This window comes from Amblyomma americanum, chromosome 1 (assembly GCF_052857255.1).
Source record: "Amblyomma americanum isolate KBUSLIRL-KWMA chromosome 1, ASM5285725v1, whole genome shotgun sequence".
Classification (NCBI taxonomy): domain Eukaryota; kingdom Metazoa; phylum Arthropoda; class Arachnida; order Ixodida; family Ixodidae; genus Amblyomma; species Amblyomma americanum.
Window position 1 is genome coordinate 526,030,321 of NC_135497.1, and position 23,790 is coordinate 526,054,110.

The following is a 23,790-nucleotide window of genomic DNA, read 5'->3' on the forward strand; positions in this document are numbered from 1 at the left end:
TCTCTCCGCCCTGGCTCCGGGAGACGAAGGCGCCCACGTGACACAACTTTAGCACTCCCCTTGCTTTCAGCGTTGTCGAAAGCTGCATCACTGGGGACCCGAAGATGATCTTGACACTGCCGCGATTCCAAGGCTCGGTTCTAAGCGTGCGACAGAAAAATAACTAATATTTTTGCTGACCTCTATACCAACAGGCTAAGTGAGGGTAATTAATTTCAACGCATTCTAACAAAGGGAAGTGCGGCACCTTGTGCTAGCTTCGCGGCGAGACTGCATTTCATCCCTGATGCGCATCTGCAACTTGGCAGTAAGCAAATTCGTGCCACAATGGAACAAGGGGCTCTCCGGGGCAAGAGGCTAGACCTGCTGGAGACAGCAATAGGACCACGTGATAAAGAGAATTGGAAAAACATTAATAACGAACTGTAAAGCCTTTTTTCCTGACGTCTTCATGTTCACCCGAAACTTACTGACCCCCCTACAGCGATAAAAATCGCTAACCCAATAAAGACGCCAGAATACTGCATTATCATCGTTTATGAACTGAGTAACACACCTGAAGAACGAAGCAGAAGCACAATTTTCTTCACCCAAGCAGTCTAGCAGTCTTTATGGCTGACACAAGCATCCTGCTGCCTAAAGGCTTTTTGAGTTCCTCGATACACATTCCTTTTTTATCCGAGCACGTTCTTTTATTGGGGCCATTCCACCAAGCATCCTCGCAAAAAAAAAAAAAAAGCCTGCGAATAGTACTTTTTGAAAAGCCAGTCAAATATGAATAGTGCAGATTTGCTACCTAATCGTATACGAATAGTGCACCGGGCGAATCGAATAGTGAATTAACCGAGTGTAATAACCATAGAATGTAAATGCGATATTCGATTCTGCTCGCCGCGTACGCTTGAAACAGCAAAGTGCTAGTGTCTGAGGTAAAACTCATTGAATTTATATGTACGGCGACCAAAATTTCACCAGTGATCTGCACAAGGGGAAAGCCACATATTCAAACGCTATGCGATGCGCGTGGGAAAAATTCCTCTGAACTGAGAAACTCTTACTTGATGAAAGGGTCGCGTAAGAGCCATGGCCTCAGAGATTGGAGGCAGCGGCAAGGTTAAATTAAACTTGGCTAAACCCTGCGGCGACACCCATGCCACACGAACGGACAGAGTCGCGGCGCTAAACCATCTTGCCGCACGCTGTGCCGCAGCGAAGTGGACGTGGTTTTCGGAACCATCTGGGAAGAAAATTATTGCAATAATTTCGAATAATTTAGAACATGCACTATTTAATTCATCCAGCGAATAGAGTAGGATGATAATCGATTCTCTATTCCGAATCGTCGCACAACCATACACATGGTATACCCGAAAAATGCCCTGCGATCCATGTGACAGAAAAAAAAAAAAGCTTTCCTCTCGAAACGGGCCTAAGTACAGCTGAACAGAACTGCCTGTTTTATCCTACGATTCCGCAGATACTGATAACATGGGGCAGATTCACAAGGTTCTTGGTCCGTCACTATGCGACAGGCCAAATCCCATGTGCTGGCCACTGCTCCGGCGCATCGTGTTTATATTCTCCCAGTGCATATTGGGAGTTCAGCTGCTGATACCTGATTCCTAGGTAGCCGGCATTTCTATGGGAAGGGGGGGGGGGGGGTTAATTTAAGGAGCCCCAAGTGGCCGAAATTTATCCGAAGCCTCCCACTGGGGCTTCCGTCATGGCCCGCGTTCAGGTCGTCGAACCCAACACACCTCCTCCTTCCTAGGAGTGAAAGGTGGCATGTCTATCCCTGTAACAAGCACAGTGTTCAGGTCACCGGCCTGCTTAGTGGAGGATGGAGAAGGTTCTGTATGGCTGCTATGAACCGGTGTAAACAGGGGTTTAAAGGGCAAAGGTGAAGTGGAGAGGAGAGGAGAGAAGGGCGTCAGTGACGGACGTGCTTGTTCGAAGCTGATAATGCATATCACATGCTGTTGTATTATGCACGCAGTTCGCATCCTTTAGGCTCATTAGCCGAAACAGCACTGTTGTTGGCGGTGCACTCTACGACACTGATTAAGTACTGATTTAACGCACCTGTTTCCACCTTGTTCTAATGGTTTTACACCATCCATCACCGTTTGATAGGTCCTCTTTAAAGAGTCACGTTTAAATATTCGCCTCTTTTTCTTTAACTTGACCTGCAACTTTCCGACTTCCCCGCTCTTTCGTTTCGCCACAACAGTTGCAATATTCTGCCCTTCTGTTGTTCCTAATTCTTGTAAATGGTTGACGAAGAGCATGCGTGCTTGTGTCGACGATACCCTTACACCTGGTGTTTCAGCAAAGATGTTCTGCAATTTTGAAAAGCAGGCTTTTCCACTTAGAAGAGCGCTTTTTTCTTCATACCAGTGGGAGCGGTGGAAGCGCATGAGCATAAAGCTAAAACGTGCTAACTAGCAGCCTGGTTCACTAATATTGAGGAAATTTCATAATTGTAATTGTTAGTTATTATTCATTAAGATGTGTTGCTCACCATAAATTATGTCCATCTCAGTTTTTAGAATTAAAACAACGCAGTCGCCATTGGTACTGGGGCTCAACCAATTTTGGATACATCGCGCCAAAATACATGCGCTTTCGAGAAGCTTGCAGGCAAAGCAACCCCTTCAATGGATGTAACTCGTCGAAATAGCCAAAATTCGTTGGGAATGAGCGCCGAGGATTACTGAGTTTTCGAAATTCAAAAAACTGATATGTATGCTGCTTACGGTCGGGTACACACACCTCTCAGTAATTAAGGAGACCAACAGTAATAGTTAAAGGCTGACCACTCCTTACTAGTGAGCCAGCCTACTAGTTAGCACGTCTTCGTTGAATTCCGGAGCGCTACACCAGTCGTTATGCCACGTTGAGAAATCGCTCTTCTAAATTGCAGAAGCTCTTAATTGGAACACCCGGTATACTGCCCTATTATTAGTAAGCGCTCAACAATAAGGCTTGTGTACAGATTAAGCGCGTGTTAATTACCTAAAAGCGCCTTTCCTATTGAGAAACCTTCTTCACTGGCATTGCACTTTGTTCAACCGTATCAGGGAGCGAACAAGGGTATCTATAACCCTTTTATGTGACATGCTTGGCGCACGGGGTTATATACTACAGCATCATTGTGTATGGCTATGTTCCACCTCTCCAGTGACTATTGAACGAAAAGGCAGTATCGAGAATCTGCCACGACATCGTTATGTGACCCTTGACACCACGGCGCGTTTTTCGTAAAGTTCTTGAGAAGACGACGCAGCGCTAAAAGAGATGAGAGATGACAAACGCACCTTTCGGCAATGTGCTTTGAAAAGCGCTACTCCCTAGCTGGTAAAGTAGTTTTGCAAATACAAATAATTAATAAAATGCCGAAAATTAAAAAAATACTGAACACAAATGAATAAACGAAAATAATGTATCTTAACTTTGTGGTTTCTTTCTCATATAACGTTTCGAAATGGCAAATTCTTTTAAAGATTAAACTATTGTGCTAGTTGGCATCCTGGCATCACATTCGTCTACCGAAGTATTCTACCGAAGTATGAGTAGAACTTGTCGGACCAATTGGTCCATCATAGACACAAATAAAGAACTGCGCAAACTAGACACGGACGGCCGTAAAGTTCGCGCAGTAAAGTTGTTATTCTGCGTTTGTGTGCATCTTTGCCTCTTTGCCGTCCGTGTCTCGTCTGCGCAGTTCTTTCTTTGCATCCAGGAACGAAGTAACAGCCATTTATTTCATTACTTACGCGTCAATAACTACTCTACAAGGATGTTTTTACTGTTCAGTGATCAGTACTAAGAGTTAATAAGCATTTTATAATCATGTTATTCATGGTCCTGTCATTACCCCTGTTTATGTATCCCCCCCCCCCCCCCTCACACAACATTCCACTGCTTGGAGCCTGTGAGGCAACATGAACGAATGAGTGAATGAATAAATAAACAAATAAATAAATCATTAAGAAGCGCGAGTGCGGGTTCCATCCCACACTGACGGACGCTCGTAGGGTGGAAGCACCAGTTCTGCTTACGCTTCACCCTTAGCCTACTGAGACGCCCGTAGGCTTCAGCGTTTCCTAAAGACGACCGTGATCTCTCGGAGGGGGAGTGAGGACAGACTCAAGCAGCGCTCCAAGGGCTCGGGTTACACAGGAACGCCCCTACCCCAGATGGCTTTAGTCACCGAGGTATTTCCCTGCAGCGACCTGCTTGAGACTTAGCCGAAGGAGCCCATCCCTTGACTGGAACGACGTATAAACGCACATGCGCAAGTAGCTGATCTCCCTTTAGGAAGCACTAGTGCGGCTCAGAGCCATTCCTAAGGTGGGTTCCCAGAAACCCGTTTCTAAGTAGTCATTGACGTCACCTCCGAGCGACTGGATTACTCGAGAGCGCCACCCCTCCCATTGTTACCCGGCCTGAAAAGGGATCTGACGCCTCCCAGCCCAGAACAGGCGTTAGGCCTACCCAGCTAACCAACCCTACGGTTGATGGCCGATAGCTGGCAAAAGTCCATCCGGCCCATAATATGTGAGACTACCAATGTGCCACCCGGGAACACATCTTCCGTGTTTGTGGCGCCACGCTTGGTCCGAGACCTCTGTGCCCCGGTGAACTTGCTTGAGTACCTTGAAAATGCAGACTGCACCTCCCGCACCGTCGGTAAAGCTGGCGGCGGACGATGAAACCTTCTGGGCTATTGTATTGCCGCCTTTTGCTGTGGCGGCCATCTTCATTGCCGGCTTCGATGGCATTGCCTTTGTTTGATAGAACGCGACACGTACGTCGCCCTGAATCCGCAGCCTCGAGATGGCAGCTGCTGTCGCGCTCCTTTTATGGCCAAAACAAGGGCCACGACGGGCTTCACCGCATAAACGAATTTCGGCCCCTCGCGGGTAGATTTTACATCCAGAGAGGTTAAGATGACTGAATGCGCTTTTCCAAATATTTCAGCCCAGAAGTGCCGAGCACCTATTAGAAAACCAATGGGGGCCCGCAGGCACTGGGATTCGAACCCAGCACCTCCCGAATGCGAGGCGGCGGCTCTGCCACAAGGACACAACTTCGGTATAAAATCTTAAGTTTAGGCTCTCTAAAGTGGGGTTTTGTGCAGGATAGCTGTATACAAGCAAGCATCACCACGAAGCTCTCTATGCCTGGGTTTCAATGACGCGTTCTCACTGAAGAAGCTGCTGTGTCGAAAGCGGACGAGAACAATGTTTTCCCATCTTTATATTCCTTACATAGCTAGTTCTCTTCAGGTGATAACCTCGATTACTGTACCCCTCCTTTTTCTCAGTTTCCTGGAATGTATTAAAGGGCCAATATATTCTGCTTTGTTGCTTCGCCTCTCGCCGCTAAGCCGCTAAACAGGTACGACAGCAGAAAATCAAAGAAAGAACCGGAAAATGAGCTCCAGTAAGACAAGTCGCGTTGGTGATAGTTCCTGCCGGAATAAAGCCTCGTCAAAATGGACTGGCTCAATTTGATTTATCACATATTCTAACGGTGGAGCCATCTTCCTCATCAGGCGCGCAAGATGTGACAAGCATGCCAAACAAAAGTCTGGCCATTTGAACACCTTTAAAAAACATTCAAGCAGTGCATAGCGGTTGCATAGTGAATCCCATGTCAGTAAAAATTTTAAATTGTGGTGTATGACAACTCGATCAGCACATGGGATTTGAGATACGCTTTAGGGGAAACCTCCGGATTAATTTAGATTACCTGGGGTTCCTTCAACGTGCGGCGACGTCACACAGCACACCAGCGTTTTTGCATTTCGACTCCAGCGAAATACTGCCGCGGCAGCGACCATATCAGTGGCGGCCAAGTTTTGTAATTGACCTCTCAGGAAGTTGATATGCTTCAACGTTCCTGGAAGTTAGGACAGCACTGACAAAGTCATTTGAGTGACGGACCTGCCACGGGGTTATCCCTTACAAAAATGGTTTATAGACTTCTTATAGACTGTTGCCTTCCTATAGATATTTCTTTTTGTCTACTCATAGTCTATAGACTGTCTATAGACAAAAATCTACTAAAAGTGTATGGTCATAAATCTATAGATTTTCTATAGACTGTCTATAGGATTTGTATTGCCTATAGACTGTTCTCTACGGTTTGTCTATAGAGAGTCTATAAACTATATAGAAAAAGTCTGTGGACAGTCTATAGACTGTCTAAAGACATTTTTCCAAGGGATTACGCACGAAAACTAACGGCTTTCGACCGTACTTAGAACACCGGATGCGCACTGAAGCGTTGTGGCTGCGGAAAGGCGCCAAGCGACATGGGAAGCCTGGCCGGCTTTCAAATTGGTTCGCCGGGGGTGTATTTGCGGCACATTCTTGGGAATTGATGAGATGCGGGAATAACTTGAGCGCACGGACGACATGCGCGGAGAATTCGTGTCGCCACTTACAGATGGCGCTACCGCTGGAAGTGCGGCGCTCGGGCCGTCGGACGGAGCGGTCGTTATTTATCGCCTTATCGGCCCGACTGGTCAAACCACTCGCGCTGGTAATCCGAATCCAATCACGGCCGCGCAGCCCCGCGGTGTTGGCGATCGCGTTCTGTTATGACGCCCATTATTCGGCCACGTTGCCAGGCGCGATTCTTCCTGCTCTGAGCGGGTGGCATTGGGACCGCATCCTCCCGTTGTTCGGGCGGCCGGCGAACAAGCCTGCTTAATGGCGCCACTTAGCTGCCGCCGATTTCGCGCCGTTTCGAAATGATAGGTGCGATGGTTTGGCGGCAGCCGTGACCGGCCGCTCGCGGTTTGGAACGGCCCCAACAGTGCGTTGATGGGAACCCCCGGAGCCTTTGTGTGGCTAACGTGTAGCAAGAGCTGCAACACGCCGCGGCTGCACGCGCGCGGGAAAGCCGCTTATCGCGATGGAGAACACACTGAGCGCCGATAGAGGCTGATCCAGTAGGGCTTCGCCAGCGTGATGACGAGGCGCGAATTGCGCATCCCCGCGGCGCTGCTCATCGCCTTGTTTTCGGTCCGTCGATCCGGCAAGCATCCCGCCTCCCGGCCCGAGCTTGGAAGTTGCGTGTTGCGTTGAGCTTTACGGCACATGAGCAGCCAGGGATACCATGCTTCGAACGAAGCTGCGTTGGCCCAAGGGGCTTGCGCAATTAAGGCCAAATTTGTTTCCTTGGCTCAGATAATAAATACACCACTGCAGTGCTTCGGCATTACAATTTGTACACTAGAAAACCACAGACTGCCCCAAACAATCTGCACCCGCCCACAGGCAGAGAAAGCAGGGCCAACAGATGGAAAAGCGAAACTATAGGGCTCCCTAAATATTGTCTTTCTGGACTCACTCCACCGCCGGGGTGTCTGCATGACGTTTAATGCCCATTCCTTGCGATGTGTTATTGGCGATGCATGATGTCGAAAGGAGCCAGAGGAGGCGCGTCACTGGTAGGTTTCCTTTCATTCGAATTTCTTCCACTATGAGGAGACGGCGATTTCAGTACGACAGGGCTGCATGGCAGCGGTAGAGACCGCGTGTTAGCCTTAGCGCGTAGGGAAGTGATGAGGTCGTAAAAGGGATGACCCGCGTTTCCTGCAGTCTTCCAGGAACCCGACTAATGGTACCCTGTAAACGAACCAAGTTCTCACAGTGCAACGTCCTATATTTTACTGTGCGGAACGCACATTGTTTCCTCTCACGAAAACAAAAAGCGCGGTTGTGTCGCCGAGATCATCACAGCCGTTACTGTAGTGGCCGGGCAGGTAGCGAAGGTGTTGTGACCTTTTTGAAAAGCTTCGTGCTTTAGTGCCAACTGCTTGCGACTTTCACTGCCTGCGTCGACCTCAGAATCATAAAACACTGCCAATTTTAAGGTAACACTTGCCTTACATAATATTGAGCGGGCGTCGTGTAACAGCTACAATGATCCCCTTGAGGGCGAGCGGGAAGCTGCGGCATGGTAACCACGGCTGCTGATGTGCTAGCGCTTGATAATGGTGATGATTATGCCAAGCGTGCGCTCTGAGTGGCTATGCTCGTCGGCACAGGATGACCTAAGAATGACAGCCGCCTCAGATTTTCAAGCACTATGACTATACTTGCGCATATTATTACAGCTTGGAGAGCATAAATCGTGGCTTCGCGTACGTTCTGCAACATAAGCAAAATACATCGCGTAAATCATCAATAGAGTGTTCGTGCATGAATCTCGTCGACGTTGCCCGGGTATTGTATAAGAAGGAGCTGTACTGGAGAACTATGCCGGGCTTTCACAAGTAAGCACGCTGTGTGTTCTATGAAAGGATTAGGTCACTGATGACGACTGGAAATCAGTCGCCGTTGCAATACGCTCCAATGTAAAAGCTAGGAAGGAAGACCGCGTCCCCGCCGCGGCAGAAGAAATACCAAACTGTCACGCCCTAATCGAAGACGTGCTGGATTTTATCCGAATTTCTCCAGAACATGCTGATTTCAAACTGACTCCTACTGAAAATGCACCCCTTATACTCTACACATTAATTAAACACACACACACACACACACACACACACACACACACACACACACACACACACACACACACACACACACACACACACACACACACACACACACACACACACACACACACACACACACACACACACACACACACACACGCACGCACGCACGCACGCGCACACACACACATACACACGCACACACACGCACACACACACGCACACACACACTTAAATTTCCACGTGCATCAAATCTGAGCGTCTCTTTTGTTCACCGTACACGCCGAAGGATGAAAAAAGAAAGGGAACGAAATCACGCAATTTATATTCGTGGCGAAGCAGCCTTCTACTGAGAGCCCAGTCGACTGCTTCATCAGCCGCATTTCAATGCGACAAAATACACCTGTGTGCGAAATTCCCATGTGGGCTCTCCTTGGGCATTTGAAATCGATGCGCAACGACAGCGTGGTCTCGTCTGTTGACAAACAGCTCTTTAAAAGAGGCTCAGAGTTGATCTAACATTACCTAGCTGTTGGGAATACCACTATTACTATAGAAACACTGCAGAAAATACCAATAACTTCGACGCGGGAATCAAAATGGGGCGAGGTCGTGCTCTCGCCTGCTTTTTCCCAAATTAACGAGAACTTACCAATGAAAAAACCGCGATGGACGTAATTGTTTCAAGAAAGCAACTCCTTACGCATATGGAACCACCTCCGTATCGTCGCTCTGGACACCAGCAGTTAATCATCAGGTGGCGCCCGCATGCAGTGCGGCCCGGTTCGGAACTTGGTGGCGTGATGAGCTACTTCCGTCCCCGATAGTACGTTTCGTGGTTATAATCAACCAGTTGTAATTGACGCTTCATGCTGTCGTCTCTCTTCGCGTGCCTTGCCGGTTTTTTTTTTCTCCTCGGCCTTCAGAATCAATAGTGGTGGAGAGATGGCTCGCTTTTACTGTATACGCATTCGGTGAGCGCTGTCTGCCGATCACAGTATCCCATAAGGCGAGAACCCGTAGCCGGTGAGAGCAAGCGGACAAACGCTCCAGGCAAACGCCGCAAGAGGATTGTTACAATCCGCGTCACTGGCGGCTACGCATCTATAATGTGGAGGAACACTACAGTGACGTGAAGCAGAAAGGCGTTACACTTCGGCCGAGGCTGGCTCGTATACAAAAGGATATTCGCATTCAGACGCAAACCAATTCCACGGTAGCGCGGTTTCGAGCAGGAGTTGGCGCGGAGGCGATGGAGCGTGTACTTCGAAACCGATTCGCCGTCAGCGCAGGTTCTCCCGGCAAATGCCGTTCGACAGCTCCTCGCTGTTGCGGGCACGCGCCGTCACGCAGCAGCCCCTATTGCAATCCGGTCGTGGCTGATGCATCGGCTCGTTGAGACGTTTCAATAGCCCCGACGCAGGCTGGCATCAACGCCGCGTGCGGGGATTCTTGAACATTACGCAGATGCCGTCGAGGAAGAAGCAGCAGAGCGGTCGTGATCGGCATAGCTCCGGTGATGAGGCGCATTCATGGTCAGGGGGCTTTTACATTTCCCTCCCGCGCTGCCCAGGCGAAATGGGTCGCCTCTCCCTCGCTCGCCGGAGCGGCTGCGTAATGGCTTTGGCTCGCGTAATTGTCGCCCGCTAAAGTGGCTTCGCGAGTAATTACCCATAATGGCGCCCGTGTTCCTCTCTTTAGCACCGCGCATTTAATCTTCATCATCACGTCTGCATAGCTTGCTAATAGGTTGTTTACGTGGCCAGGAGAGATACCCCGTCCTGCCCCCCTCTTGCCTTTCCCTCGGCGGCCACGTCACGAGACTCGGTCAGCCATTCCCCCGCCGCCGCGAGAGGGAGTCGCGCTCCAAAGGAACGGCTGCGGCCGCTTCGCAACGAGGCAGCTGAGATTACAAGGCGTCCGCTCTCTACACGTTCCCCATCCCAGCGCATCCAAGCGCAACGCCACCGCTCTACGTAGTACGTTGGACTCCGCTGATAGTTCCGCTCGGATACCTGCGCGGATGTGTCCATGGCATGTAATGATCGCGTTTTTTGCGCCAGCTTGCATCGGCTGCGCTGGACTCACTCGTAGTAAGGGAACACGTGCCAGACTGTAGTCGATCTGACAGCACGCAAAGGTGACACGACAAGCAGAACACGTCGCTAGTAACGTTCACCTCGACATCTGGGACGCGAATTGTTACGTGAGCCTCAGTCGGCCGCCACCGCCTCCTAACAGCGCAGTCACTGCAGCTCACACGGCGAGAGGGACTGAGGAGAGAAGGGATGCCTTCTTAAGTCCCCGCGTGCATTTACCTGCTGCCGCGAGGCGGCCTCGATATTACCGCCCCGTTTTGACATGTATAGACAAAGAACCGAGTCAGTGTTCTTTCACTGGGCGGCTTGGAAAGCGGCGCCCACGAATATCTTTGCTAACCGGCCACTGTGGCAAAGCCCTTACTCTCCTTAGGGCGCACTAATCTGGCAATTTTTTCCGATCACGTAGTTTCAACCGGTACCATGATATGGCCGCTGTGACTTACACTGGTATGCAGCATCGATGAGGCTGAAGAACGGAAACAAAATCCTTCCCAAGGCAGGACTAAGCCAGATATGTAAGAGGTCTTCGCACTTAGCAAGAGGCCAGTCACTGCGCACGGCCACTTCATGCTCTGCTCCTCCCACGTTGCCAGACCATGCACCTAGTCCGGGAAATTGTGAACGAAACACGAAACTTTGCAACGTTTATGCTATGTCGTGTAGTGCGCCCAATTAGGCGAGAGCTTTGCTGCACTTTCGCGCTGCATAGCTTCTCGCCGTGTCGCGTGGCAGGTTCCAACGGCGCATCGGCTGGAATCCAGGCTGCGCAAGCTGGCCCTTCCCTCCAAGCTTCCATCGTGCTTTCTCTCACCCGCCTTCCCTAGAGAGTGTTCACGAGCGCCACCTTCGACCATAGCCGCGGACGTGAAGTGTCGGCCGCCACGATGTGCACTATTAGTACCTTGAAACAGGGGCTTACAAAACGCGGTCTACCGCAGCTTCGTGAAATCAACGACATAATGTTTCCGGTTGTGTGGTGCGCCTCGGATCATTTTTTAGATCCGCTCAATTTGAAAATTAGCTAAGTATAGTCGTGTAAATTTCTAATCTTCTCTCTAGCTTTAAGTGCGGATCGCTACGTTGTAGAGGTGGTTAAAAAACAAGCGGACCAGTTTTTGCCCCAACGTATCTCCTACGTGGTCTGCTCTTCCAGCATTTAAAGAAAGCCAGCGAAATAAGACCACAACCAGGTGACAGTGGTCTTGGCACCCAAACGCGTTTAGAACGCACGAAGCGCGAGCTCTGGACCGTGTCCAAGTGAGCGGTCGACGCTGCTGTCACCGTAGTTTTGAAAGTTTGTCTGCACGTGCTTCCGGAACATGTGAAGCGCGCGCCGCAATCTGCGATAACCGACAGGCAGTCAGTCGACAGGCCATTCAGACGCGGCTTCTGTTGAGCCATCACAGATGCAAAGCAAAAACAAGAAGAGAACGCAGCGAACTCGCGTAGGACATGGAAGCTTCCGTTTTCTTCATTTCTGCAGTTGCACAGTCCGTCTAGCTGAGCGGCGGCCACTTCCTTGAGCACGGTCCACGCGTTCAAAACACGGTCGGGAGTGCGGCAGTGTGGCATCGCGCCGGCGCAGTAAGGTAGGTTTTAACGCGTTAGCGTTAAATGCCTCCTTGTCCGGAAAATCCGGCGTCGGCATTGTGAGCGAAAAATCACGAGCATGACTCTGGCAGGTGGCGCCCAGAGAGCAACCAGGGAGGCAGGTAGGGCCACCTAGGTTACGTCACTTTGCGCCGTCATCACAACCTGCCCACCCAGATAGTAAGCGAACTGCCCACCGTGGCAGCAGGCAATTAAATTAATGACTGGTGGCTCGCGAATATCAGCCCGGGGCGCAGAATGTTCACTGGGGGGAGCACCTGCCATCACACTGCAGGGGTGCCGCACCGCTTAATCGCTGCACGACTGCGCCGGAGCAGTATGAGGACTCCCAGGGATCTATGAACGTAGAGAATGACTTTCTGCATATATGGGGATTAACCCACAACGCTATCGCGACATATCCTTAAAGCTAAGTGCCCCGTCCATTTTTTTTTAATGCCAAGGCATTACTAGGCTATGTGAGCGAAAAGCTGTCCGAAAAATGTGTCCCCAAAATGTGTCCGCAAAATGTGAAAGATGTCGCGAGCTACTGCGCCCTTTCTCTTCCTCAAAAACGTTTCCTTTCCTCAACAGCCATGCTTTCGCATTCCTCCGCGTAAGCAGACTTAAGTGCCCTCAGAATTTTTGTTTTTAACATTTGGCGGGCTGTGCTTAAATGCAGAAAAAATTTATAGCGCAGGAGGTACGTGAACAAAAAAAAAATGGAACTTTTTCTTTCTGAGCCCCGTCTAGATCTAAGCCAAACGCACTTGGCCCTAAAGTTAACGTTTAAAATTTCGCACAATTTGCCTTAGTTAAGGAACTAATTGAGAGCAATATCAAAATACTGTGACGAGCGCCACGCGAGCGCTAAGAGTATGTCGTTGGTATCGCCGTGCTGAGGCTTGCCGCTTTTTTTCATACCTTGGTTCTAGTTACGCGAAACACACCGTATATCCGTATAGTATATGTAATCAAAATGTGACCAGCGTGTAAAGGATTTAGTTGACGTTTGGTACGTGGGACCGGCCTTCTATGAATGGAAGGGAAGGCACAGTATCTGTAGCTAGGCTCACAATAGCATACAGCAAATTCCTTCCCACCATTTCTTGCCATGCCCAGATTTACTTTCTCAGTAATATGTATATAGGTAGCGAACTTTAAAAACACTTCACTTCGGTAAGTATTTATTTATAGACAACGCTTCTGGCAGAAACCTGACCCTCTTCAGGAAAGTTTGTGACCGAAATGTTAACTGTACATAACTGCTTGCCTTAACAAAGCCTTTTTCAAGCTGGTTACTTACTTCTGCAGCTAAGTACGTTTATTTCCGCATGTTATACGTACACATTTGGCTCACTGTTTATTAGCAAGCGGCAAGCGGACGAGAAGGACTGAAGCCGTTGTGCAGTCCATTGTTGTCCATGTGCAGATCCTGTCCACAGCGGTCATCCACCGCAGCGACTCACAGCGTCATCAACAAGCAGCACAGCAGAATGGTATCTGGAAAGTGACTTGGCAGTTTCTCTCGGGCAGTTATATATGTGGAGGTTGTGCTTCAACCAGCATTGTCTGTAGAATGGCAGCGATTCATGGGTTTCGGACAAAGTGTAAGTAAGACTAAAATTTCCCCAGCTTCGGGTATATACGTCATAAGTGAAGAGGTTCTAGTCCGAAATAGAAAGCCAATCAGTAAGCAACCTCCTGCAGTCCTCTCTCAACAATACCTAATGAATTGATATCACCAAGGCGAAATATTCGAAGGCCATATATTTTTTTCTTTTTGAAACAACTAAACGTATACAGCTTCGATATGCACAGCAAGTTACGTGGCACACATCTTTTAAGCGAATGTAGCGGATGATCGGCAAACTTTAGTCAAGCAAGCTATTTATTTCAAGACTAGGGGCCCCTTCGTGATGAGAATAAGCGGCAGTATTCTGAACCGATCCATTTCATTTGTTCGTGACATCATTGTGGCGAAAGCAACAGCAGGTAGAAAAGCAAATCACAGACACATACGGCCTGGTCGCGGCGCCACATCTAGCCAGCCCTGTGTCGCCGGCTGAGTCGCACTGCCCAATTCGTCCCACGCCCAGTCTCTTTGCCGAAACTAAATTGGAGGCTACGAAGCTCGTCAGGCGTGTCAAAGGCCTTGTCGTGCTCCACCACATGTGGGACGCGTTTTGTATGACCATGTGCCATCGCGGGTCTGTTTCTGTTACGCTGCGCCACCAGCGTCACGTCTGATGGGAGCAGCGACCAATGGCAGAGGACCGAATGGAAAGGAAATTGATTGTTACAGATACGGCCCTAGGTTCACATCTTGGATCGCTTTGAAATTGCCTTGTATTGTGTAATATGTACAAAACAATTTCGAGCGCGCATGTGTGCGTGAATGACTTGTCGTTGCAGCCAACCTTAGAACGTTGGCTGGAATGTTCATTGTTGTGTGTTTTAACCGCTCCCCCCTGCAATGCCTCTGGCCCTGAGGGTAAATAAATAAATAAACATTGCTCCAAGTGACACCTTGCAGGCTCTTTTAGCAGCGCCAGCTCTTTGGGTGACGTCAAGCGCAACGCACTCGTCGTCGATCGCCCGGCTGCCCACACTGTGACGTCAGCGCGCGCCGCAACAGCTGCCGCGTGACTAGGGAGAGCGCCTTCACTGCCGCAGTCAAGATGGGCCGGCCGAAGGAGAACTACGCGACGCGTCAGCGGCAAGAGGTCGCCATGTCTACATCACGCTCCCGCGCAGCCATCTATACGACGGTGCCGCTCGGCAGTACACGAGTGTCGGTCCAAAGGCTTCTGCGACTGCCTCTGAAAATTATCAGTAGCTGCATGCTCAATGGAAACTGCATGAAAACTGAACCCTGAACGTTTAACGCTAGAACCTTAACCAGTGAGGCTAGCCTAGCAGTGATATTCGAGGAACTTGCTGGTAATAAATGGCATGTCATAGGTCTCAGTGAGGTTAGGAGGACAGATGAGCCGTATGCAGTACTAAAGGGCGGGGACGTACTGTGGTATCGAGGATTAGCGGACAGACGAGAACTAGGTGTGGGATTCCTTATCAATCAGGATACAGCTGACAACATAGAGTAATTTTATAGTCTTGACGATAGGGCAGCAGCTATCGTAATAGGCTTAACAAGAGGTACTAGCTGAAGGTGGTGCTGGCCTACGCGCCTACATCCAGCCATGAAGACCAGATCGTTGAAAGCTTGTATGAAGATGTGGAATCGGCAGTGAAAAAAGTAAATTCACAGTACTTTGCCCTGATAGGCGACTGCAATGCACAGGTAGGCAAGAGGCAGGCTGGCAATCACGCGGTAGGCGACTATGAGATATGTTCTAGAAAGAGCAGAGTAGAGTTATTAGGAGCGTTCGCAGATACAAATAATTTACGGATCATGAATACCTTCTTCCGCAAACGAGAAAACAGGAAGTGGACATGGAAGAGCCCCAATGGTGAAACTAAAAATGAAATAGAATTCATACTATGCGCTAATCCTGTCATCGTGAAGGATGTGGAGGTCCTCGGTAATGTGCGCTGTAGCGACCACAGAATGGTAAGGTGTCGAATTAGCTTAGACTTGAAGAGGGAACCGATGAAAGTAGTGAAGCGTAAGCCCATTAACTAGTTACCGGTAAGAGGGAAAAAGGGGGAATTCAGGGTATCGCAGCAGAACAGATATTCGGCTTTAACTGAGGAAGATAATCAATGTTCATAGCAATGAACGATAATCTGACAGCTATCAAACACGTACTGGGCAGTAGAAGTAGGTGGTAGGACGGTTCCACAGGATACCGGGAAGCTATCTAAGGAGACGAAAGGTCTGATTAATAAACGCCAAAGCACGAGGGCTTCTAACCCTACAGACACAATAGAGCTAGCAGAGCTATCAGATTTAACAAATAAGCCCAAGGTAGATGACATACGGAAGTTTAATATGGAGAGAATCGAGCATGCCCTAAAGAATGGAGGTAGCCTAAAAGCGGTGAAGAGGAATCAAGGCATAGGCAAAAACCAGATGTATACGTTAAGGGACAAAGAGGGAAATGTCACTAGCAGTATGAATAAGATGGTTAGAGTAGCTGAAGAGTTCTGCACAAATCCATACAGTAGCCAATGTAATCTGAACGTTAATGATAGACACAGTAGCGCGCAGCAATAGGACATCTCGCCAGTAACTATCCAAAGAGGAAGTAAAGAATGCCTTAGGAGCAATGCAAAGTGGAAAAGCAGCCGGTGAGGATCAAGTAACAGCAGATCTGTTGCAAGGCGGGGGGGGGGGGATATTGTGCTAGATAACCTAGCCACCCTGTAGTACTTCTTCTGTATACGCAATGCCTTAAGGCCTTGACCGTACCAGAAGCTTGGAAGAACGCTAACATTATCTTAACTCTTAAGAAAGGAGACACCAAGGACTTGAAAAATTACTGACCCATCAGCTTAGTGTCTGTTACCTACAAGTTATTTACTAAGGTAATCGCTTATAGAGTCAGGGCAACCTTAGACTTTAATCAACCAAATGATCAGGCAGGCTTTCGTAAAGGATATTCCAAAATAGATCATATTCACACTATAAATCAGGTGATAGAGGAAGGTTCAGAATATAACCAACCCCTATATATAGCCTTCATTATTCCCAGAAAGCATTCGACTCAGTGGAAACCTCAGCAGTCATACAGGCAATGCGTAATCAGGGTGTAGTTGAGCCTTATGTCAAAATACTGGAAGATATATATATAGGAACTGTAGGCCTGCCATAGTCCTCCATAATATAAGCAATGAAATTCCAATAAGGAAGGGCGTCAGGCAAGGAGACACGATCTCGCCAATGCTATTCACCGCGTGTTTACAGGAGCTATTCCGTAGCCTGTATTGGTAACTGTTCGGAATAAGAGTTAATGGAGAGTACCTAAATAATCTGCAATTCGCTGATGACATTGCCTTCCTGAGTCACTCCGGAGGTGAATTGCGAAGTATGATTAATGAATTACACAGGCTGAGCAAACCTTTTGGTATAAAGATTTACAGGCCGTAAACGAAAGTAATGTTCAAGAGTCTAGCAAGGGAACAGCAGTTGACAATTTCAAGTGGAAGGACTCCTGCTATTCGAAGGAGATAAACGTTTGACACCTGTGCGCTCGAAATTCACGTGTAAGCTATCCTTGCTTGTTTAAAGACAAGGCCAGATAGTGTACATACAATAACACAAAAATTGTCGTGTTCAGTACAGTGGTTGCAATGATAAATGCGCTAATAAATTATATATAACAAGTTAAGTGATCGGGCCGCAATAAAAACACGTAAATAGAAATTTCCTTCTAAAAACTTCGTCTTCGAGATGGTTAAAAAACGAGAAAAAAATGCAAGCCAATCAACGGGAGCAGCACACAATTTAAACTTGCCTCTTAGTAAAATGGCACACGGCCTTTCTGTCAAATAGTCTATATGTTGAAGGTTGAGCTTTTAATCCTTTCAAATACACAAGAGTTGAGGTGGTAAAGTTTGACAAAGTCAAAGTTCCCGTACACAAGACAGCAGTGCGCAACAGAGAAATTGAAATGCGACAGATTATTATAGCAAGTAAAATAATTTCAGAAAACAGCAGTATTACAGAAAATAAAATAAATGGCATCAAGGCAGCCTATAAACATGGCACAAAATCAGCACAGAAAAGGTTCGTACAGTCAGCTTGGGATCGCAAAAATCATGCTTCACTTAAAAAAAAAGTAATTATTTTACATCAGCATTAGCTGCTCTTTAATGTGTTTTTAAAATTCATCCATAGAGAGACCAAACATGAAACTTAAAGGTTTCTAATTGAGAAAAACTTTGATCAGGTAATTAGGCTTTTGGTTTCAGTAATTCGTCCCGGCTTCGATGACGAAATTTCTTTGTGGTCTGATGGGGTATTTAGTAGGAGGCCGTTAAGAACCATGGGATAAAAAGCGACTTCTATAGATGTACTCTAAGAAGCGAAATATGTAAACGCTGTTTGCTTTGAGCAGATTTTGCTTTTGGTGCATTAGTTGCGTTGGCAAACTTTCCGCTCGTCCATGGTAACCTTCGGTAACTCCGAGTGGCCTTTTGTGAAAAATCAAGAACTTTGGATAATTACTCAAAGTTATGGCGCCCACGATGAGGGCCCGATTCTTAAAGCAATAGTGCGTGGTAAACAGACACTTTTAACGAAACGGGGAAAAAAACCCGAGGGAATACTTAAGCTCCGCCTTACGGGTATGAAGCGTATATGTCCTTTCAGCGGCTTGGGGTCTTATTTGCGTATCACTCTCCAGACAGAGATACTGTTACATAACATTCATAGACCGCGAGGAGGCCTCATCCCGCTCCTGGCTCAGCGGTGCTGCGGGTAAGAGATGCGCCACTGCTGTGGCAGGTGGATGTTTAAAACAAATCCACCCCTGGCGCCTGTGAGTCCCAGGTTGCTGTTCTCGGGCAACCTCTCGCGACCAATCACTTATTTAATTGCTGCCTACTACGCTGGGCACTTTGTTCACCATTTGTTGGGCAGATTGCCACCTGCCACGGTGGGCAGGTTGTGATGACCTCATAAGGTCACGTAACCTAGGTCGCAGGTCGCCCACCTGCTTTCTCACTCTCAACGCCGACGGCAGTGCCAGATTTTGTGCAGAGCGGGAGCCTTCAGCTCCCTTAAGCATTAAGTGATGTCATCCTGCAGAGACGTGACCTCATCAGACCAGGTTCGATTGTGTGCAGCCTGCACCGGCCAACCGCGCAGGTGGTGTACGGGACGAGCTCTGCACGAGCATTGCTGCGGCAAAGGCAGCACTTCTAGCAAAGGCAGCACAAGCTTCGAATTATGCGGCACTGCCGACAAATAATGGAATTTGTGCCCCTGCGTTTTTCTTTTTCCCTTTCCTTTTCTTTCTTTCTTTCCTTCTTTCTTTCTTTCTTTCCTTCTTTCTTCCTTTCTTTCTTTCCTTCTTTCTTTCGTTCGTTCGTTCGTTCGTTCGTTCGTTCTTTCTTTCTTTCTTTCTTTCTTTCTTTCTTTCTTTCTTTCTTTATTTATTTCTTTCTTTCTTTCTTTCTTTCTTTCTTTCTTTCTTTCTTTCTTTCTTCCTGAAAGCCAGCTCGCCTCAGTTCTCTCTCAGCGCCATGCGCTGCTTGGGAACTTAAGCTAACTCCCTTCTTTGCTCGCACTAACAGCTTTAAATATTCGTTTTTGTACAGAACTGTAACCGACTGCAACGATCTATCCGCTAATAATTTCGGAACTGAAAATGTACTTCAAACAATTAAGCAGTTTCTTGAGATATGTTTGTTAATCTGCTCTTACGCTGTGTTTTGCTTGTTCTTATGGTGTGCTTGCATCATTCACGTGGGTAAGCGCAATGTTAAGGGTGATTTTACTAGCCCGCGTAAACAAGGCTTTGTGTGCACCCCACTCCTGTTTGGAGAGTATTTTGGCCTGCAGTGTTTGATAAAATAAAAAAATAATATTCGGAGGCGCTGTTAGGGCAGCATGGCTGATCAGGCTAGTTGGTTATTCATGACAGCCAGAAATGCAACACAGGGCAACCTTTAGACTAGGACGAAGAAGACAGGATGCTACCGCGCTGACTTCAACTGGCTCTATATTTGAGGAACAATATATACAGGGTGTCCCAGCTAACTTTAGCCATGGTTTAAAGATATGCAGATGCACTCTAAGACGACGCAACCAAATACGGGTTGCTGGCTATTGTATAGAGCAAGTCACAGTATTTACTTTATTCTGCTTAATTGCACAGTTAGTCGATAAAATTAACAAACTTCGCAAGCAACAAAGTTAGGCGAAAATTCCAATCAAAGTTGTAAAAAGGGACCTCAAAACGTCTGCCTGAACAATTTTAAACTTTCCATCCGCCGCGGTTGCTCAGTGGTTAGGGATCTCGGCTGCTGGCCCAAAAAACGCGGATTCGGTCGCGGCCGCCGAGGTCGAATTTCGATGGAGGCGAAATTCTAGAGGCTCGTGTACTGTGCGATGTCAGTGTACGTTAAAGAACCCCAGGTGGTTTATATTTCCGGAACCCTTCACTACGGCGTCTTTCATAGCCTGAGTTGCTTTGTGACGTTAAACCACCACAAAACAAAAAAGTTTCAAACTCTCCATGCATTACGTATCCGTTTTTCCGCTCACTGAAAATGCCCACGAAAAGCGAAAAAAAATAATACTACGTGACATGGCCGCGTGCGCGCCGCGATTGGAGTGCTCTCAAATGTTCGGCCTACAAACAGACCATGTAGCCGTATGTGCGGTGCGCTTAAAATGCGACAGCGCAGTTACGCAGGCGCTAACTGTGCGATTTGCGCCTGCGCAAGCGACAAGGCTGCGTCTGTTTGCCGCTAGCATGAGCCGCCGCGAGGGAAGCATAAAATCGCGCAGCCAGCGCCTGTGCAGCTGCCCTGTCACGTTTTAAGCGGCAGCACACCCAGTTGAAGGATCTGTCTGTTTGTACGCAGAACCTTTGATAGCCCTGCCATCGCGGCGCGCTTTCGGGCATGTCACGTAGTATTTTTGTTGTATTTTGCGGGCATCTGCAGTGCGCGGAAAAACTAAGACGCAATAGATGGAGAGGTAGAAACTGTTTAGTCGGGCGTTTTGAGGGACCGTTCTACAACTTCGATTGGCATTTTCCCCTTAACTTCGTTGCTTGCGAAGTTGGTTAATTATATTGAGTAATTATGCAATTAAGGTGAAAGCAAAAATTAGTGTGACTTGCTCCAAACAAACGCCAGTGACATGCCTTTAGCTGCATCGTCTTAGAGTGCCCCGGAATATTTTCAAACCCTGGATAAAATTATTATTCTGGGAAAGCATGTATAGGCAGAATTTGTAGGGAAGCTCGTAAACAACTTCTGAGCTCTCTACTCAGCACAAGATAACAAAGGCCACTTGGAAAGAATGGAGATGCGTTCTCGCTTTGTTATCTCCAGTCTTTTTATGTCGCCCTTGTTATCTTTAGCTGAGTAGCAAACTCAGCACTTGCCCATGTGCTTACCCGCCTATTCTGCCTATATATGCTGTTCCTTCCTGAAATACAGAGGTACTTGAAGTCAGCGCGGTAGTGTCCTGTCTTTTCTTCGTCCTTGCCTAAAAGTTTCCCGCTGTTACATTCCTCGCTGTCGCACGCATCAGTTCCTGGTCCACGCTTCAGGGTACCTCCCAGACGCGCCTTGAGGAAGTGTCTTATTCTGCCTGCCCCAAGGAAAAGATTCTTGCGGTAGGCACGGCCTTTTGAACGTCCCATCGACATAGGAAAGAAAAGCGTGGAAGTGAAAGGGCAGGAAGAAATCTGCTTTCTTATTTGTTTTCCACTTTTCAATTACTACGACCATTCAAGACTGGTGAAAAAAATACCTTATAGAGCCTAAAGGGGAAAACACGAAACAGTATTACTTACTTCAGGAGCCCATTTGATCAAGCTGCAGCACTGACCCTATCAGTGAGCATCATCTGCACCTGTGTGTCCGGGATGGAAAGCATTTGCTCTCGCCGCTGAGTCGTCGGATTAGATATTATATTTATATTATGTTATGTTGTTTTACCCAGTGAAGGTTTCAAAACAAAGCGCCGCCAATCAAAGTTTTGGTGGGGGGTTCAGACTTCTGAGCACCATGCACACAAAGCGCAGCTCGCCGAAAAGCGCCAAGGAACGTAAGCCGACTGCTGCTGGCGTCTCCGTTGCTACACAAACGCCCAGCATGCAGAGATAGCAGCGAAGGGTGGAAGCGTCTGCAGCAAACCTTTCCCATACCACCGGCGCCGTCTCGTGGTGTGTCTCACGAGCGCGTTTGTGTTCTTAGTGGGAATGCTTCGGAATAAAGGAGTGGAGAGCTCCTTTTCGCAGTCACATTTTTTTCCACCAGCGATGCCGGCGTGACAACGCACACTGCAACGGTGCCGCGCTAGCGCCTCTTGTTATGCCCGCAAGACGGTGCACTTGCATGGACTGCACACTTGGACGGAAGCATAAAGTGGCCACGCAGCCGTCCGATCTCCGGTAGCCGACTCGAGAGTAGTGACCCGGACCCTTGACCTTCCCCGAACACGACCAAGAAAGAGAAAGTTGACCTCCGGCATGACCCACTGTCAGCGACACTCGACTTCAGTGTAGCCTCTCTGGGCTCGCTGGGCGGAAGCACGGAAGAACCGTCGAGAGTTTTTCCCCACGCACTTTGTTAACCCACCGCGCAGATCCCAGCCTTCACGTTATTCTCAGCTGGCAGACGTCACTCTCCTCGAGCTGAGTATAGGCGAGTTCGATCTGAAACGGATGTGACCATTCGTGAGAAGCACAATTGCACGACACCCCAACTACACACACGCACCCCCAACGGTACATGCGCAAACACATACAGTCGCGGACGGAATTTTTCCAAACGCCTTCCCTCCTGCGAGCGCTCAATGCTTTCAAAGCGGGGCCCCTCAACGCCGCAGAGGAAGAAGGCGCGAACCTTGTTTGCAAGATCCCCCTGAGTGGGTATGGGCCATCTTTTGTAAGGCTAACAACAACAACAACGACATCTACTCCGCAGTACGCAGCACAGCGCGGAATCTCTGGCTGCTTCGGCCGCTGTCATCACTCTTTTGTAGGAATGGCTGGGGGAGGGAGGGGGAAGGGTTCTTTTTAAGCCCGAACCCGTGGGCGTCGACGGACTGCGGGCCCACGCTTCCAGCAGACTGAGCTGCTGAGATCCCATGACGCGGTTAAATTTGGCCCCCGGCCAGAAAGGCGACGCTTCGTCCGCCCCTCCCGACTTCGCTCAGCTATGGAAAGCATTTTCGTTTTCGTTCCGCGCATTGCTTAGGTATGATATATTATGACATGCTATAACGAGCAAGAGCAGCCAGGCTTAGCAGACCTCGCTGTTTGTTCCATAACATAACGCCCCCCCCCCTCTCTTTTCCTCTCTCTTTCTTTTCAGCGTTCACGGCAAAATGAAACCATCCTGCTAAAAAAGTATTCTCCAGTCCTGTTTGCTTCTAAAACTTCTCTTTATCGAAATACCGCTAACGGAACGCTGCGAACTCCACCTGAGGTTGGCCGGCCGCTATAGAATCATTCAGTTTCTCTATATTGCGCAGTGGGAAAACTGGCGCCACCGTCTATCCAAGTTTCTTGAAAACCACTTCATTCACAGCGGGAATGCCGGGGAGACGACGTTTCGTATTTTACTTAGCTTGCGTTGGGTCCAAAATGGGGATTCTGTGTCGGAAGTGGTTGGCGCATCGCGTTGCTCTCAACTGTGCCCGCATTAAATCATTTCAACTGTGCGGTGTTCATTTGTGAAATAAATTTAGCGCAATTTAAGATTCGGTGTTAGGCTATTATTAAAACTTTGGTAGCGTTTCTTGCATGTCTGCTTCGGGAAGAGCCGTTTTGTTACGTCTGCATCCATGGTGCACGCTTTATGCCCACCAATAGCCAAGCCAAATATGAAATCTCATCTTCAATGAAGTGCAGCCCCCTCCCGAAGAGAAAGGGCAGCTCTCGCTGGAGACGGGCTTCGTTTCAAGCCCAGAAAAAGGCAAAAAATGAA